This window comes from Eriocheir sinensis, unplaced genomic scaffold (genome assembly GCF_024679095.1).
Source record: "Eriocheir sinensis breed Jianghai 21 unplaced genomic scaffold, ASM2467909v1 Scaffold1, whole genome shotgun sequence".
NCBI classification, from domain to species: Eukaryota; Metazoa; Arthropoda; class Malacostraca; order Decapoda; family Varunidae; genus Eriocheir; species Eriocheir sinensis.
Window position 1 is genome coordinate 1,684,546 of NW_026110295.1, and position 16,853 is coordinate 1,701,398.

General features: G+C 40.8%; 2 long non-coding RNA genes across 2 annotated transcripts; both read left to right on the forward strand.

The window, feature by feature from the left end:
* The first annotated feature begins 579 nt into the window (after positions 1-579).
* Positions 580-1,563, forward strand: LOC126988839 (uncharacterized). Its single transcript, XR_007742574.1, has 3 exons — positions 580-643; positions 790-867; positions 1,073-1,563. It is a non-coding gene; the product is annotated as an uncharacterized LOC126988839 (long non-coding RNA).
* A 4,922-nt stretch (positions 1,564-6,485) lies between these two features.
* Positions 6,486-8,055, forward strand: LOC126988840 (uncharacterized). The gene is made up of 3 exons (XR_007742575.1): positions 6,486-6,750; positions 7,086-7,224; positions 7,467-8,055. It is a non-coding gene; the product is annotated as an uncharacterized LOC126988840 (long non-coding RNA).
* Positions 8,056-16,853: the final 8,798 nt, after the last annotated feature.

The following is a 16,853-nucleotide window of genomic DNA, read 5'->3' on the forward strand; positions in this document are numbered from 1 at the left end:
GAGGGCCTAATTTGTATTTGTGACCTCCCTTAAGTAGTTAGGCATATTTGTAAAATAAGGGGTTGTGCATCATGCACCACCTTACACCTTGTTGCTATAAATCTTTCATAATGCATGTCATGACTGTTTCCATAACCTGCCATGCTCATGGCACAATGTATATTCAAGGATACCTCTATTGATACAACTTGCCTAACATTTGCCTTCTCACATAAGTGCTGTTGCATAAACAGTTCATTATATTGCAGAAGGCATGAGTGGTTGCTGGCCCTTGGCATTGCATACGAGAGGTCTTCCCAAGTAGTATGCAGCGATCATTTTCATGCTGCTTACCAAGGAAGCAAAGGAAGGCTTCTCAGCACGGCAATACCTCGTCCCTTCAATGCTAGTGAAGAACACCCACACCGAGAAACGCACACAGGTAAGAATCTAATATCAGTGAGATTAATTTTGTTAATTTCAATTTGTTGTGAAAAAAAGTAATATTTACTTATTTTTGTAACACACACACACACACACACACATACAGAGCACCTCATGATTTGCACATTATGATTATATTCACATATTTTATTTTCAGTTAACACTGAGAGGCCTCCCGCTGTTCCTGCACCCGCCTCAGATGTGGTCACTCTTGAATATGGTAAGTTATAATTTGTTTTACCTTGACCTATTACATGTAAGGTTCCATTCATGGTATACTGAGTAGAAAAGTTGATATTAACTGCTGAATTGCATAAGTAATTTTTTTTTTAGAGAGCCTAATTTTTTTTTTTATATATTTCACAGAATGCCCAGGGACAACAACCACTCATGACAGTATCGACGAGGCAATTTCCTCAGGAGTGCTGCCTTGTGATACCTATGGTGAGCTTATAAATGTTCTTGACAATTTTCAACATTATTTAATATTTAATATTTAATTTCACTCTGCATGCTTTATCCATGTAATTCTTTTCCACAATGGTTTGATTGTCTATTATCCCTGCGGACATTCGCAACCCTCTGCAATTCTTCGTCTATGACTGCGGATGTCTATGAAAGATTATAATATAATACTCAATGCCTACAGATTACGATACTGCAACGTTTGGGGTGCTGTCCGGGACAATGACTGTCGAGGAACAACTAAGCATGTTCACGGAAACTAACAACAATGAGGCCCCAAGATTTGTGTCTTGTGAAGATCGTGTGGAAGGTAAATGTAACAAGGACAACTTTTTTGTTATAGATTTGCTCTATTCACATAATTTGGCATCACCCAAAGTACTGTCCATCTTGTTATCCCTATAAGCCCTAAGTGCCAGTATGTGCATGAAACAGAGGACAAAGGAAGAGTTTCGTTAACAATTCCAAACTCACATATAGCTCAAGGTATTTTTAACATTCTTCCACATGACATGTTACCGGTGCATTACTTAACATTGTCTAATAACAGTAAAATATTATGAATTTTGCATACCTTTGGTGAACATCTCTCTTAAACATCATTACTGCACCCAAAACTATAGATCTCAATCTTGACTTTTGTTTATTTCCAAAGCAAGGGAGTGTAGGCGATTGCGTGAGTGTTCTCTACGGGACTGTTACCTTGCAGTTTACTTGTTGGGCCATGATTTTTAATATTCCTTTTTCAGGACAATCTCCTTTCCCTCAATGTATAACTATAGACAGAGTAGGATAAGGCAAGGGTAGTAGATATTATGGTACGGCCCATATATATATATATATATATATATATATATATATATATATATATATATATATATATATATATATATATATATATATATATATATATATATATATATAGTATGTATGTATGCATATATATACATTATATATGTGTGTGTATATACATACATATGATAAGATCAGCAATAAGAATGTGGTGTATTTCTACCAGTTACATAGTAATTACTGTCTTTGCTAATATTATAACTAAAATTACAGAGAGGAATGGGATCATGAGTGGTCAGCAACTGACACTCCACACACCACCTGTCCCTGAAGCACCACCTGCCCCAGTAACACCACCTGAAAATGTGAATGCTGGGCACACATCCTCACCTGTGCCAGGCATCCAAGACACCTCTGAGAACCTTAGTGGAGGTAATGTTTTTTTTTTCTTTTCATTAATTTTACAAATGATATTTGCTAACAAAGGGAAGGATATTTAAAGGATGGGTGTTTTTTTCTCACATAAATTGCAGCATAACTCATCTCTGCTAGGGAATGTTCTTCTAAGTAAAGTATCCCTTCTGCCGATCATACTAAAATATTATATACATGAAATATGATACTAACTTTAAATAAGTAAATTTTCTCTCAAGGTCAGCAATAAGCTGAAGAAGGAATTGGTAATCATTGCATTAATGATGTTTGCACTTACTTTTATGGAGGGATAAAGATGATGTTAGTAAATGTATTGCAGCACTACCTTTTTATTTTGTTGCTTTTTTAATTATTGGTTCTGCAGCTATTATAATTTTATGTTAAGCTTTTGTTATGATTGTGGGTCTTCATGGCATGCACCATTAATGATAGACATGAATTTTTCAGGAAATCAAACATTGGCTGGCGAGCAACAGGTGCATGTGGTTCCAAAGTTCTGCAGGAAACGTAAGTGTAAACTTGGAGGACATGTCTTGTTTGTAATTTCTTAAAATCCACATATATATTATCTATGGAAAGCAATACATAAGAACTAGATTCAATAATGTTACAATCTGCCTTTCAAATTAAAGTAACACCTTATAAACTTCCAAGATATTTTCTGTTCCCGAGATGTTATAACTATGTTCACTATAATCATGGCAATAGCAAAATCCTAGTTTTTAGTAATTGTAATGTCTCACATTGGCAGAAGTAATCAATTTTAGATCAATTTCTCAGGTCTTATATTTCTGACGTTAGTATTAATGAAATAATTTTATCAACAAGTAACCAAGTGAAACTCCTGCAGAACCAACTGTACCGTTTAAGGAAGAAAAACTTAGCACTATCACGTAACCTGGTGAAAACACCAGCCCAATTGATTTCTAAGATGGAAAAGTATTTAGGTGGGACACTTCTAGACTTAGTAAAAGGGCAGATTATGAATGCTGTAAAAAGTAAGACAGGAGTAAGGTATGGGGTGCAGGAGAGGAGATTTGCTCTAGCCACATTTCATCATAGTCCTAAAGCTTACAGATTTCTTCGTTCAATTTTCCGTCTTCCTTCTGTTTCTACTTTGCATTCATGGTTGCGAAAGATACCTTTACATACTGGCTGGAGCAAGTCTACTCTGACAGTCCTTAAGAATAAGGCAGAGGCCTTGCCAAAAGAAGAGATTCTTTGTGGCATTGTGTTTGACGCAATGAGCTTAAAGGAATCTCTTCATTTTGACAAGGCCACTGACACTGTAATCGGCAGAGAGGATTTTGGTGAACACGGCAAGAGTCTCAAATTGGCGAATCATGCACTTGTTTTCATGGTAAAGGGTCTTATTAAAAACTGGAAAATGGTCTTGGGTTACTTTTTTTACTCGGGAGGGATTACCACTAGTAGGTTGCAAGAGCTGTTTGAAGCGTCTATCAGTAAAGTTCAAGAAACAGGGATGAAAGTAATGTTTACTGTTTGTGACCAAGAAGGTGCTCACCGTTCCCTGTTTCAGACTCTTGGCATGTCTCCCGAAAAACCCTCTTTTGAGCTGAATGGTGAGAGGATACATTTCTTCTATGATGCGCCTCATCTGTTGAAAAGCCTCAGGAACACTCTTTTAAAGTATAATATCAAGATAGGGGGTAATGTAATTTCATGGGATCATATTAAAAATTTCTTTACAAAAGATCATGAACAAAAAATCAGGCTTGCTCCAAAATTAAGTAAACGTCACATGTGTGAAGAAGGCTTTTCAAAGATGAGGGTCAATCTTGCTGCCCAGGTGATGAGTGGGACTGTGGCAGCCGGCATATACATGCATTCCGTCGCAGGTTTGCTGCCACAGGAAGCCGAGCATACAGCTGAATTTGTACAGAAGGTGGATAAATTATTTGATTGTTTCAACAGTATTCGGCCTTGTCATTACAAGAAACTTTTAAGAGGGGTTAGTTCTAAATCATGTCATATGGGATTCATCAGGGAAATTACAGATTACATAAAGTCATTTGAAATTTGCACACCACCTCGTGTACAGATTTACTGTATAGACGGCTGGCTCATCAACTTGGCAGCACTTCAAGCCTTGTGGTCAGACCTTCAAGAGTATGAAGTGAAGTTCCTCCTCACCCGTAGACTAAACCAGGACTGTCTAGAGAATTTGTTTGGCAAACTGAGGCTTAGAGGTGGAAGCAATGACCATCCAACTGTTTATTGTTTCAGTAAAGCTTTGAGATCAGTTGTTAATAACGATCTTCTCCAGGTTCCAGTTTCAGGTGATTGTGAACGAGATGAGTCATTGCTTTTAGATGTAACCTCAGACTGTGAAACTGATTGCCCTGCTCCCCCATTAGAATTAGAATCTGACTCAGAGGACATCTTTGAGGATAACTTGCCTGTGGCAGAGAGGTAAATGGACTGATGTATGTAGTTGGTTGGACTTGCAAGAAGTTCTTAAAGTTTCATGACTGTAGTATTTGCAGGGAGCATTTGCTTGATACCAAACAGGATTCAGATAACATTAACGAACTGTTTTGTCATTTGAAAGCAGAGAATAACTCTGAGTCCCCATTTGGGGGACTTACTATACCGTCAGCCACCTGTTTGCAGCATTTCAAAGAAGTAGAGTACATTGTAAGAAATTCAATTGAAAGAGCCATGTTGAGCACAAATGTATCAAAGAACTTGCTGTCACGATTAAGTAATCATACATTTATAACGCCTCTGCAGTTGTGCTCCACTCAGCTAGTCAGCACCATTTACCTCATATATATAAGGCTTAAGATTTTCTCTAATTTAAAATGGAAGAACAAAGAAAAAGTACGTAAATCTAGCAAAAAGAATAGGAAAGTAATAAAGGTTATGCATTAAATATTGTTAAGGCTGAAAGTTTCAAATTCAATCATTTAAATTTCTTTTCATTATGATTTCTTTTTTCTTCCATTACCTTTTCATGTTACCTATAACTCCTAGTTTAAGACATATGTAAATATTAATATACTGTCATTAATAACAATCCCATGATTTACAAATTTCTGTGTTCTGCGAAACACTGCAAAATATATTAATATCCATCTTTTACCATATAATCATAATCTGCATTTAATTTGTTACTCAAATTATGTAAGGACAGTTTTTACTAACTTTGTGAAATGTCTTAGTTCATATTTCTAGTAATAGTAAGAAACATTCATAATCTGCCCTTATACATTGTTGTTATGTAGCAGTGGTTCCCAAACTTACTGTGCTCGTTGCCCATTTTTCATACAATATACTTGTCCATGGCCCACCACCCACCTCCAAGGATAACCAATGGCCATAATGATTGTCCACAGGCCTCAACCTTTTACACTCAAGCAGATCATGTCATTTTACTAAATATGTTCTAGAAATTAACAAAGATGCTGTAATTTGCCTTTGGTGAGTACATATCCTCAGATTATGGTCCCTTACATAGCACCAATTTTGAGAACCACTGTTATTTTGCTGTCCCATACCTGCATAGCTGTACATGTACTGCTAAATGTCTTAAAATCTGGCTGTCCAGCTTACCAGTATTCAACATAGACCTATAACATTCGCATATATATGAAACTTCATGTAATTATTTTGTCTAATTTTCTTTCAAGTTAGTGTTTTTTTTATATTTTTTTTTTTACTATATATAGGCATGTATGTGTTGACCACGCTTGCTTTTTACTCTCATAGGTTACATAGTATTAATTCTTTCATTTCCATTCTTTCTTTTATTTTGTGCAACTTACCAGTATTCAACATTAACCTATAACATTTGTATTATATGAAACTTAGGAAATAAGACCATGTATTTCTTTTTTATACTTTTCTTTCGTTATTATTTTTTTAACAGTATATAGGCATTTATGTCATGACCATGTTTGCTTGTTTACTCATAGAATGGATAGTATTACTTCTTTGATTTTTTCTATTATATTTTATTTAAGTACTGAATGATATGTCTTGCCATTTATTTGTTTTCACATTGTAATCATTGTTTAAGAAGATATTAATAAAATTATATACATGACACTTACTTTAATTAACATAAGATTTATAAATGTGGGTGCGTTGAAGTGTCAGGAGGGCTAATAAACAAGGCATAAAAAATACTGAAGTCTACCATAAATCATAAAACGTTTTCTATAAACATATCCACGTCCGCCAGAGGGAAGCACTGGCGCAACCTCCAAGTGTCTCCCGCTGTTCATCCATCCTCTACTCTTATACTATCCTTGATTGCGACTTATATGAACGCTTTCGCAGGGGTGAGTTTGGGGACTACCTGCTCATTGGTGCGTATCTGGAGGGATGTTGATGTTCTTGACAAATGTTGCATTACATATGTTACATAAATACCTTTTCAGTAATTACTTAGTGTGTTACAGTAGCTTTCTTAAGTAGTTATTTCACATCCTGAAAATGATATCGCATGACTGTAATCTTTACAGGCGACAGCGGCTATGCATTAGAGCCATTTTTGATGACTCCAGTCCGCAACCCCACAACAGAACCGGAGGAGCGCTACAATAGGGCCCATACACGGACACGTGTCGTTGTGGAGCAAACCTTTGGAATACTAAAGAGCCGGTTCAGGTGACAAACTTCTTTTCCTTATTCCCAATACCTATGCATTCACATATGCTGGCCATCCATTAGAACCCAGTGAGAATTAGATTACTAACATGTTACAGCAATAAAGTGATTGGAAAGGCAAATTTAAAAAATAAATATTTGGTGTGAAAGTGAGCAGACGTGTGTGAATCCCCACGTTACCAACTTGGATTTTTCAGTCACCGCCAAGTGGCCTAAGACTACCCGTATGCAATAGGCGAAGATGTAAAAAAAAAAAGACAAGACGGGAGTGCTTGGAAGATTTGTATTTCAATTGTCTTTGACTCAGTAATTTTGACAACTAACACTATTTACAGGTGCCTTCACAAATCTGGGGGTGCCTTGCAGTATGCTCCCATGAAGTGCCTCAACATCATCACCTCATGTTTACTGCTGCACAACCGCTGTGTCCAGCGGGGTATTCCACTTCCCCAGCGGGTACAAATTTATATTTCGGTAAGGTGGAGAGTTAGCTTTCAGACATTCTTTCATATGCTTCCTGTTGGATAAACTTTGTTGAGAACATAGCAACTTTATTTAGTGATAACTTTCAATCATTCAGATTTCTGGCTGCAGCAGTGCAATTGCTATTAATACAGTATATGTAAAAATGCAACAGTGTATCAGCAGACACATTCAGCAGAGCAAGAGTAATATAGTACTTTGTGAGTACTTTTAAGATCTTATTTCCTCCTTAGCTTGAAGAGGATGAGGAAGAGCAGGATGCTCCTACTGCTGTTCTTGGAGCAGCTGCTGGCCGAGGAGCTGGAAGAGCAGTACGTGAAGCAATAATTGCTAATTTTTTTGGGTGAAATGGTGAGGTGTGTATTTTATCGGTCACTCTTGAGTAAGAGCTCAGTAAGTTTGTCACACATGAGTCCCCTTTTCTGGAATCCATACTGTTTACTTGTTATTAAATTATGCTCTTCTAGAAATCTCGTCTATTGTTTCTTTATCACTTTTTCACATATTTTACATAGTACACTGGTCAATTACACGGGTCTGTAGTTCAGGGGTTCTTCCTTTCTTCCACTTTTGTATATAGGGACCACTTCGGCCCTCCGCCACTCCTTAGGCACTGTACCAGTATTTATCGGTGTGTTGGTGTGTGTGTGTGTGTGAGAGAGAGAGAGAGAGAGAGAGAGAGAGAGAGAGAGAGAGAGAGAGAGAGAGAGAGAGAGAGAGAGAGAGAGATGAATGTATTAAAATATTTGCAAGTATTTTCTCTTTTGAGACCTTACTCAAAGTAAGTTAAACATGTGACAATGTTCTGTATTTTAGACTAATTAAAATGTACATAGTGTACAAGTCTCTGTGATTTTTCCTTGTGTGCTTGTGTTTCGGGCCCTGTGAGCATGTTAATGCAGTTTGTCTTCTGGTCACCCCCTTAAAAGTTGTTCTGCCAGCCCCTTAACCGTCAGGCCTCACAATTGATCCCTGACACGCAAACCAATATTCAAGGATTAAGAATATTTTAAGTTACGGCAAAAATATATTGAGCAATCCTCACATGTATAAAAAATATTGAATGACAAAAACTATTACACTTAAACCAATAATAATAAACTTATTGTAATATTATAAAAAAATAATTAGAAACTAAGGAACTATAAATGAGATCAAAATACATACTGCAGAATGGGGATATCCAGCAGGAAAGGAATGTCAGTCCCATGAGGTTTAGTTTAACCCGGTAGCAGCGGGGATCATGTTTCTTAATGGTACTTCTAAGCAAGAAAAAAAATTGAGAAAAAAATCATCACTCACACAAACCATTTCATAATATATATCGAAGCATTTGTGATTAGTTTATGTATCATCTATTTTGGGGGGTTTAAATCATGGCACACATTTGGCCCGTCGCTGCTACTGGGTTAATCATACCTTTTTAGGCACACTGTTTGTGAATTGCATATGTAAGGTTGTTTTTAGTAAAAAAAAATGTTACCTGAATTACACGGTAGGAAAATATGTCATTGAAGATGCAAAATATGTTTTTGATATTTTTTATCTCTTTATGCATCATGATGTTCCACTAGAAAATGGCCAGGAAAGAACCGTCCTACACTGAAGATGATGATACCTGTGGTCCGGCATCTATAAATGATGTTAGGACTATACGCAAGGCAGGTAACGTCCTGTTCATGAACATTATACAGGCAAGATAGAAAACATGACGTGCTGAATTTAAAAAAAAATATAAAATATAACACAACTTGGCAAAAATTAAAGTTCAGTGTATGATGGTTCTCTCTGAATTTTTTTTTGTAGCGGCATATCATAATGCACTAAGAAAAAAAATATGGAATGATTCCTGTCGTACTGGATATCCCCCCTCTGTGGTATGCATTGGCTTGACAAAAACCATCAAAGATCTTAAAGTTAATAATGATAATGATTATATAAACTATTCTTATATAGAAATATTCAAATCTTAATTTATGAAAATAATAACTTAAAAAAAACTACTTTCTTGAACTGATAGCCCCCGTTATGGCCATCAGTGCCTCGCCTATTTCCCAAAGACTTTGGCCAATATCCTGTACATGGTTGCCTAAATTCCCCATTTCAGTAAAACCTCGGGCGATATCCCGTAGATGGTTTCCATTCGTCCGTTGCTCCTCCACCAGGTCCTTCAGCAGACCTCGAATTTCCTTTTGGGTAGGAAGGAACTCAGGAACCAGTTGTAACTCGTGACCTGATGAATATGCAATTCATGAGGATACATCTGCTATTTGACGAGCATGTTCTGATGAATAGTAATGCCATTTAGTATTCCAGCAGAAGCAATGATAAATTTTGAGTTGCCAACACTGCACACAAGTCAGTGTCACAGTGTGCACTGTGGAGCGGCCGGCGGCGGATGTGAGTCGTGTGGTAGGTGACCGTCTGCTCTTCCTTGCTGTATTTTGAAATACTATTCTGTGCAATGTAAGTTTGCTGAAGTTCTTTGGTATCTTTTGCTGTACTGTGGTAGTTAGTTATAATAAGTGCATAATATTAGCTGTAACTGGTGAAATAACTCATTCATAACCCGGTAGCCTAGCTACGTACTTTACTTTGTTTTCTCGTGAAAATTTTTTTTTTTACTTAAATTCTCTCATTTTTTTCCTAATATTGTAATACTGTATGTGCCAATGGCAGATTCGTTGTCATAATATTTATTAATATAGTAGCCTACTGCATAGTGTAAGTGCATAATGTTTTTTTTAGTTTCCAGAATGTGTCCGTAGTCATATGAGTAGGCATAGCCTACTGCATAGTGTAAATGCATAATGTTATTTATAGAGTATACCTTATTGTTCCCAAGCAGCCCGAAGACTCCGACGATTCAGTTAAGGACCCTGAAGAGGCTTTCCAAACTTTTATCACCACTGGGATTTGATGAGGGCCACTCGGAAAGGTAAGAAGCTATTCTCCATTGGTGGTTCATCTACCCACATGAAAAATAGCTTAAATACGTAGTGCTTGACTAATTTCGGTGCCTAACATCAGCAAGAAGTGTAGCAAACAAAGAAAATAAGTGTTATTCTGATTATAAGTGCCTGCTGGTCGAGGCATCGTGACGTGTGACACGAATTATTTTGTTAATGTGCCTTTCCGTCGATTCACCCCATCGTGTGATCCGAGTTATTACTTATATTTACATGTTCGTGGAGGAGGAAACAATACTTGTGACAACATTAAAACAAAAAGTAAAGTGGGGAGCATGCGCATTTGCTGCGCGTGGCTGCAGGCGCTCATCTCCCTTTGAGCCTGTGGTGGGAATAAACCCTTTACCCAGGGACAGAAGGCCGGTCTGAGTTCCGGGCTGCCTAAGTTTACCTTCCCGGGAAGCTGGGGAACAACCCCTGACTGATACCCGGTACCCATGCACTGCTGGATGGACAGGGACGAGGGGTAAAGAGTCTGCCCATCTGACTCTGCTCCACCCGGGGATGATACATTCACATGGTCCGGTCTGTGGACATTGGTTTCAGTTTAACGGTGATTGAGCGTCTAAATTTAACCAATTACTGTCTTGGGCATCGAAATGCCGGGTGGGACGGTCACCGAGAGAAAAGTGAAAAGTATAGTAGGAAAGCGAGCTTCTGAAACATTCCAAGATTAACTATGACTCATTGGGTAGCCGCATAAGGCGTGTCTCGCCTCGTGCAGGGTCCGAACTGGAGCACGCAGCGCTACCACGTGCCTTCGGGTGCGGTGGGGTTGTAGGGTACTAATGTACAAGGTACTCAGAAGTCTCTCAAGCTTTCCGTGTATTGACGCTGGGGAAGAGCCTACACCTTCCCAAAATGAAACCTTGGTGTGCTTCTTACACAACGGCCAGAAAATTGACCGGGGAATTGAGTGAGAATATTACTAGTGAAATGCAATGAAAGATGATTGAATAAACTCGCTGATGAGGTGCAGCGAAGAAAGATGTACCGGCCAAAGAGGTATATGGGCGAAAAGGCTGTGGTGCTCATTAACCAGCGACAATATACACTCGCTGTTCGACTGTATCATAGTTCGTCAGCATCCTCCAGCGGGCTAAGACTTGGCATCGCTCACTTCCTTCGATTTGATGCTGACACCCTCGTCTTGCCCGCACAACCCCTCTCTTTCATGAGTAGCTTCACGGCATTAGATGCGGCTCCTCGTGGCGGCTCACGTTTTAACTGTGTTTCCCAATGCGATCAGCCTTCAATGCAGCGACCCCTCTCTCTTAAGGTGATGGTTACTCTACTCTCCGTGCGAAAACGCATCCCGATGGTGACGCCGCACGCAATGTCGTCGGTCCGATCCCCGCGAAGGTGGCGGATGGGGGAATCCTCTTTGAGGGTACACATAAGTGTCGCGGACCAACTTGGCCTATATGAGAAGGAAAACTCACATTCCAAACCCCCTACTATATGTAGGTGTCTTTAAATATATGTGTTATATGCAAACTACAATTGTATATCTATTACAGGTAGATACCAAATAAAACAGGTACAATGACAGATAAGCAGAGCCAGAGCAGAGAGTCTGATATAGACGACTCAGACCGTGATGAACACTTCGATGTGCGAAAGTATCATCAAGCTACAAAGCGAACAAAAGAATGCCTGTCCTTTTCAGAGGAAGAGGCAATCCTATCGAAGTACCCAACAGAACTCTGGGAACAAATGGAACGTAGAAACAAGAGCCAAATTGAAGATCAGAGGCCAGGTATGTATATGTATATAAGTATATGTATGTTATATATCTTATGCATGAGGATTATAACTCTTGCGTTGTACTTTTGTATGATCGCTTGAATGATTGATCATTCATTTCAGGCTGTAGTCAATGGACTGACGGTAGTGCACAGCCCACACCAGCAGAGCAAATCCCTGCAGGTACGAGTTGTTTTCTGCAAGGAAATTATTTGGCAAATGTGACTGTGTTCGAACAATGTGTTGATACATGACTAGCTTTTACAAACAGGTTCTCCCCCAAGTGCCTCATCAGAGGATGAGACAGGGGGTGACATGTCTGTGCCAAGGCCAAGGTTAACCGAGGATGAAATGGAGTTACTTGCCTGCCAAACCCAAGGCATGGGCACCTCGGAAATCCTTGAGAAGGGTGTCTTGAATCCTGCAAAACGCAGACGGATCAAGAAGACGTTTGAAGAGCATGGGACTGTCCCAACTCTGAAACAGGTGGAAAGTCATTTTCCATCTCAACTCGCCTACCATGAAGGGGAAATAAAAAAAGTTACAAGAGATGGTAGAATCATGGAAGACGTTGGCAGAAGAATTTTGGCTGGGTCTGAAGGATAAGCAGGCTGCCAGACTTCAGGCACACCTCGGGGAGCACCGGCCACGTCCAAGGAAAAGGGGTGCTGTGAGCAGGGTGTAGTAAGTAAAATCATGTAAAACTGAAACTGATTTTTGCACAACACCAATGCTAACTGTCCAGTTCAAAATGTAATATTTATTGGTAGTTCTATTACAGGCGGTTATGCCCACTGGCGGGATGTGGTGGAAGGCGCATTAACATCAGGCGACACCTCAGTCAGTGCCATAAGCATCTTAACAAAAGTGATATTGATACGTTGATTGAATAATATTCTTCATTGCAAAAAGTTGTGCGATCAAAGATGCCGAAAAAAGCCTCCAGTTAAAGACAGCTCCAGCAAACAAAAGATCAGTAAAAATTATCCTTCCAGACAGTGCTATGTCTGCGATAAACAAGTAAAAAGACTTGACATTCACGTTGAGAAGAAACACTCCGTGAAGCGGCGAACAAATACGTTCAGGGGTATCATGCGCCAATCTCTGGTGCTATAGCAGGGCACTGATGAAATTGAAACTGTGGAGGTGGCATCTAGGAAATTAACCATTTTCCTAACAGATGGAATAAAATAATTCCTGAACCATTTTGAGGAGTATTTGAGGATCTGCGCTCCGCACGCTGACTCAACCAAAAGAGCGCAAAGGCGAATGGTGAATAATGTTCTCACCCACATAGTTTAGAACGAGATTCTGACGACCATGAGTGACTGCCATCTGTAAGCTACTGTTGAAAATAGATGATACTGAACCTCTTGGATTCTTGCCCAGCAAAAAAAAAGAGATGTTCAGTGTGGGTTACAAAAGAAAAATTGTAGATGCATACAAACGAGCTGTTGCATGCTTGGAATGGTCGGATGATGACTTGTATCATGTAGAGAAGGATGAGGCACGTGTAACAGACAAACGCCTCCTCATTACAACAAGTATGCAATTATGCATGCCATGTGCTATATAACTAATATAACGATCTCTTCTCAATACTTTGCGTTATTTATACAATTGTTTCCGCAGTGAAATACCAAAAGGAGGGGGTCATTGGGAAGGGCCAAGCCCGACGTAAGAAAGAATTATAGAACGTCACATTGGAAGTAATCGATAAAATCCTAAAATCCGATTACATCAAGAACACCTCTGGCAATGCTAAGAAGTGCTTGACTAACCCAGAAGTGACACCTTTGGCCCTGAGCGACTTTACCAAGCTCAGAGACGTCCACATCCTTACATTGATGATACAATTGTTGGTGGTAGCGAGTGTTCTCAAATGCTAATAGGTTCCCGGATAGAGAAACTCAATATCCGTCAGGGTGACTTTATTGGATAAAAATCACAAAGGTCATGGGCACAAACAAAACATAAAGAAAAGGTGTTTGTGTGGGTATGCGTTTGTGTGAATGTTGTGAAGTGTGGGTGACATTTAAGTGTTGGTGTATGTGTGGAACAATGTGTAAAAGGAATGTATAGCAGGACGAGGACAGACAGTAGAAGATAAACGAAGACAAGGAAAGTTAACAATGAAGACGCGACAAGACAGACTGGCAGACACATAGTGACGATGGACATTACATGTTGGGTCCGCTCTGCAGCGCCCATTTTCTTAATTGTCACTGAGGGGAAGGAGCACGCAGTTGAGCGGTGACTGCTACACAATCAGTAAGAAGACCCATGGAGTTTGCTGAGTTCACACTGGGGGAATATCTCGATATGGAGGAGAGGAGGACAAAAGGGTCTGAGCCTGAAAACTACTACGTGATTCGAGTTGCGAGGCATAAAACAGCTCAGCAAGGTAATTACGGTTTACTTCTATGGCATATATTACCCAATGATCTTTTAAGATTGACGAAAAAATGTATCCCTAAGTATGAGTAATGGGTTATTTTCTTTGCAGGACCCTCGCTCCTCTATCTGGAGGAATCTGGCAGGAAGGTGTCAGATGCATACATGTTGTTCTACCGGTCGGTGGCAACGTCCTGCATTGCCCCAAGCTGCCTAGTGTTTCCAAATAGGTTTCAAGTAACGGAGGCCAAATGTTGCTCAAAAATAACATTTCCCAATCTGAGCAGGTTTGTGAATAGGACGGCGATTGCGTCCACATCCCATTGCAAGACTACTTCAAGGATACTTCGCCGCTCCCAGATATCAGCTCTCTGGGAAAAATGTGATGACCCAGCCTGGAAGCAGAAGGTCGCTGAGCACTAGGTATTATGACTATTCCAGTAAAGTGGAGCCAGGGAAGTTAGTAGTGGCCACATTGAGGCAGATGAGGGATGGCTACACAAATGATGATGCACACACCCTCCCCGAGGGCGTTCCCGGTGTGCAGCATAAGAACACGGCTGAGGTTTACCCTACCCGCCAGATGAGATGTGTCAGTTTTACCGGCGGGGGGGGCTTCTAGAGGGGTCAGCGGAGATAGGTAGCATGTTTCTCACCATAGGTAGATTCACGACAAGAATTCACCAAATCAGACGGCTTAGTTGTCGGACTAAATTTCTCACTTTCCCTGAGGTTACCTATCCCATAGGAACCCATGTTAAAAAAAAGGCTCACTGAAGTCCGACAGGTAGAAAGTGAGAAACTGAACTTGAGAAGTCTGTCGCGAGACAGGTTAGTTTAACCCTACTGTTGGCAGTTGTGTCGTTGATACAGCAGTCCTGCTCAGTACGAGAGGAACGGCAGGTCCTGACATATGGTTCCGCTCTTGGTCGATCGGCCAGTGGAGCGAGGCTACGTCCGTGGGATTATACCTGAAAGCCTCTAAGGCAGAATCCCGGCTGGATGACCAACGATACCGCGTATGGCCTGCATCGGGATGGTCACCATTGAATTTTCGAGATATTCGCTCCCCGTTCATTCGCTGGCGGGATTAGAAGATTGACCCGTGCAGAGGGAACTCGGGAGTGCCTCGACAAACAGGTTCAGGCTCTCTCCCCCTTAGTAAAGAACACCAAGATGCTGATGTGCCGTACCGAATCGTTCGCAAACGACTTACGTACCTGTCACGGTGTTGTTGGCGGCAAAGCAACATCCTCACTGGGAACTCCCAGTGTTGGAGGCATCTAACACAGATGTATCTAATTTCCATGCACAATTTTGATCTAATTCAATTTATGGTCACACTTTAAGTTATTTCGAAAGCGCTTTTAATATCTGCCCAAACTGTTAACTCGCTTAAATTTATAACAATGCCTTCGAACCTTAAGTGTGACGTCTGTCCCGGACGATTTGCAGTTCAGTACTTCCAGCTGAGTAAAACTTGCCGCCTCTGCGTTCAAAGATTACAACTTCAGAGGACTGTGACTGAATGGAAAGTCAAACATAACAATCTTGAAACGATATTCGAAGCCATTCAGGAATTTGTTGCAAGCAATGTGGCAGTGACTCCATCATCGATGGTGGAGAGGCCCTCCACCGAGACTGTGCCCTCTCCAGACGAATCTCCTGCTTCACGGGAGGACGTGTTACTTGCCTCACAGGTTGACTCCCAGCCTGCCTCACAGGCTAACCCCCAGCCTGCCTCACAGGCTAACCCCCAGCCTGCACCACAGGCTAACCCCCAGCCTGCACCACAGGCTAACCCCCAGCCTGCCTCACAGGACAACCACCAGCCTGCCTCACAGGCTGAACCCCAGCCTGCCTCACAGGCTAACTCCCAGCCTGATTCACAGGCTAACTCCCAGCCTGCCTCACAGGACAACTTCCAGCCTGCCCCACTTAACGCTTCTCTTCCTGCTTCACAGGATGTCGGGTTCCAACCTGTAAGGAATGGAGCCAAACCGAAGCAGGCAACCAAGGATTTACTGACCCCCACTACATTCAATAGGTTCCAGGTGCTGGCAGGCACCATGGAGGATGAGTTTGAGACTCGCCTAGTTGGGGACTCCATGGTGCGTGGCCAGCTGGTTGAGTTCTGTGGTCATTCATCAAACGGCCGCAGAAAACGTTACTGCTATCCAGGTGCCAGACTGGATGACATTACCGCAGGGTGCGATGATGTCACTAGAATTGCCGAGCGTACCACCTTCTTTGTCAGTCACGCGGGGACATTGGACGTCAAGACAACCCTTTCTGTGGAACTGCTTGAGATATCCCCCACGATGCTCAAACAGTATAAACGTAAAACGGATGCCAGTAACATCATAATCTCAGGAATCCTCCCGAGGGTCGGTGCCGAACCTAGCTTTTACAGTAAGGCCTTCAGCACAAACAACAGACTTCAGTCCCCTTGCTCACAAGAAAACGTCCAGTTCGCTATCTTGTGGAACAGTTTTTACTACGATTCAGACC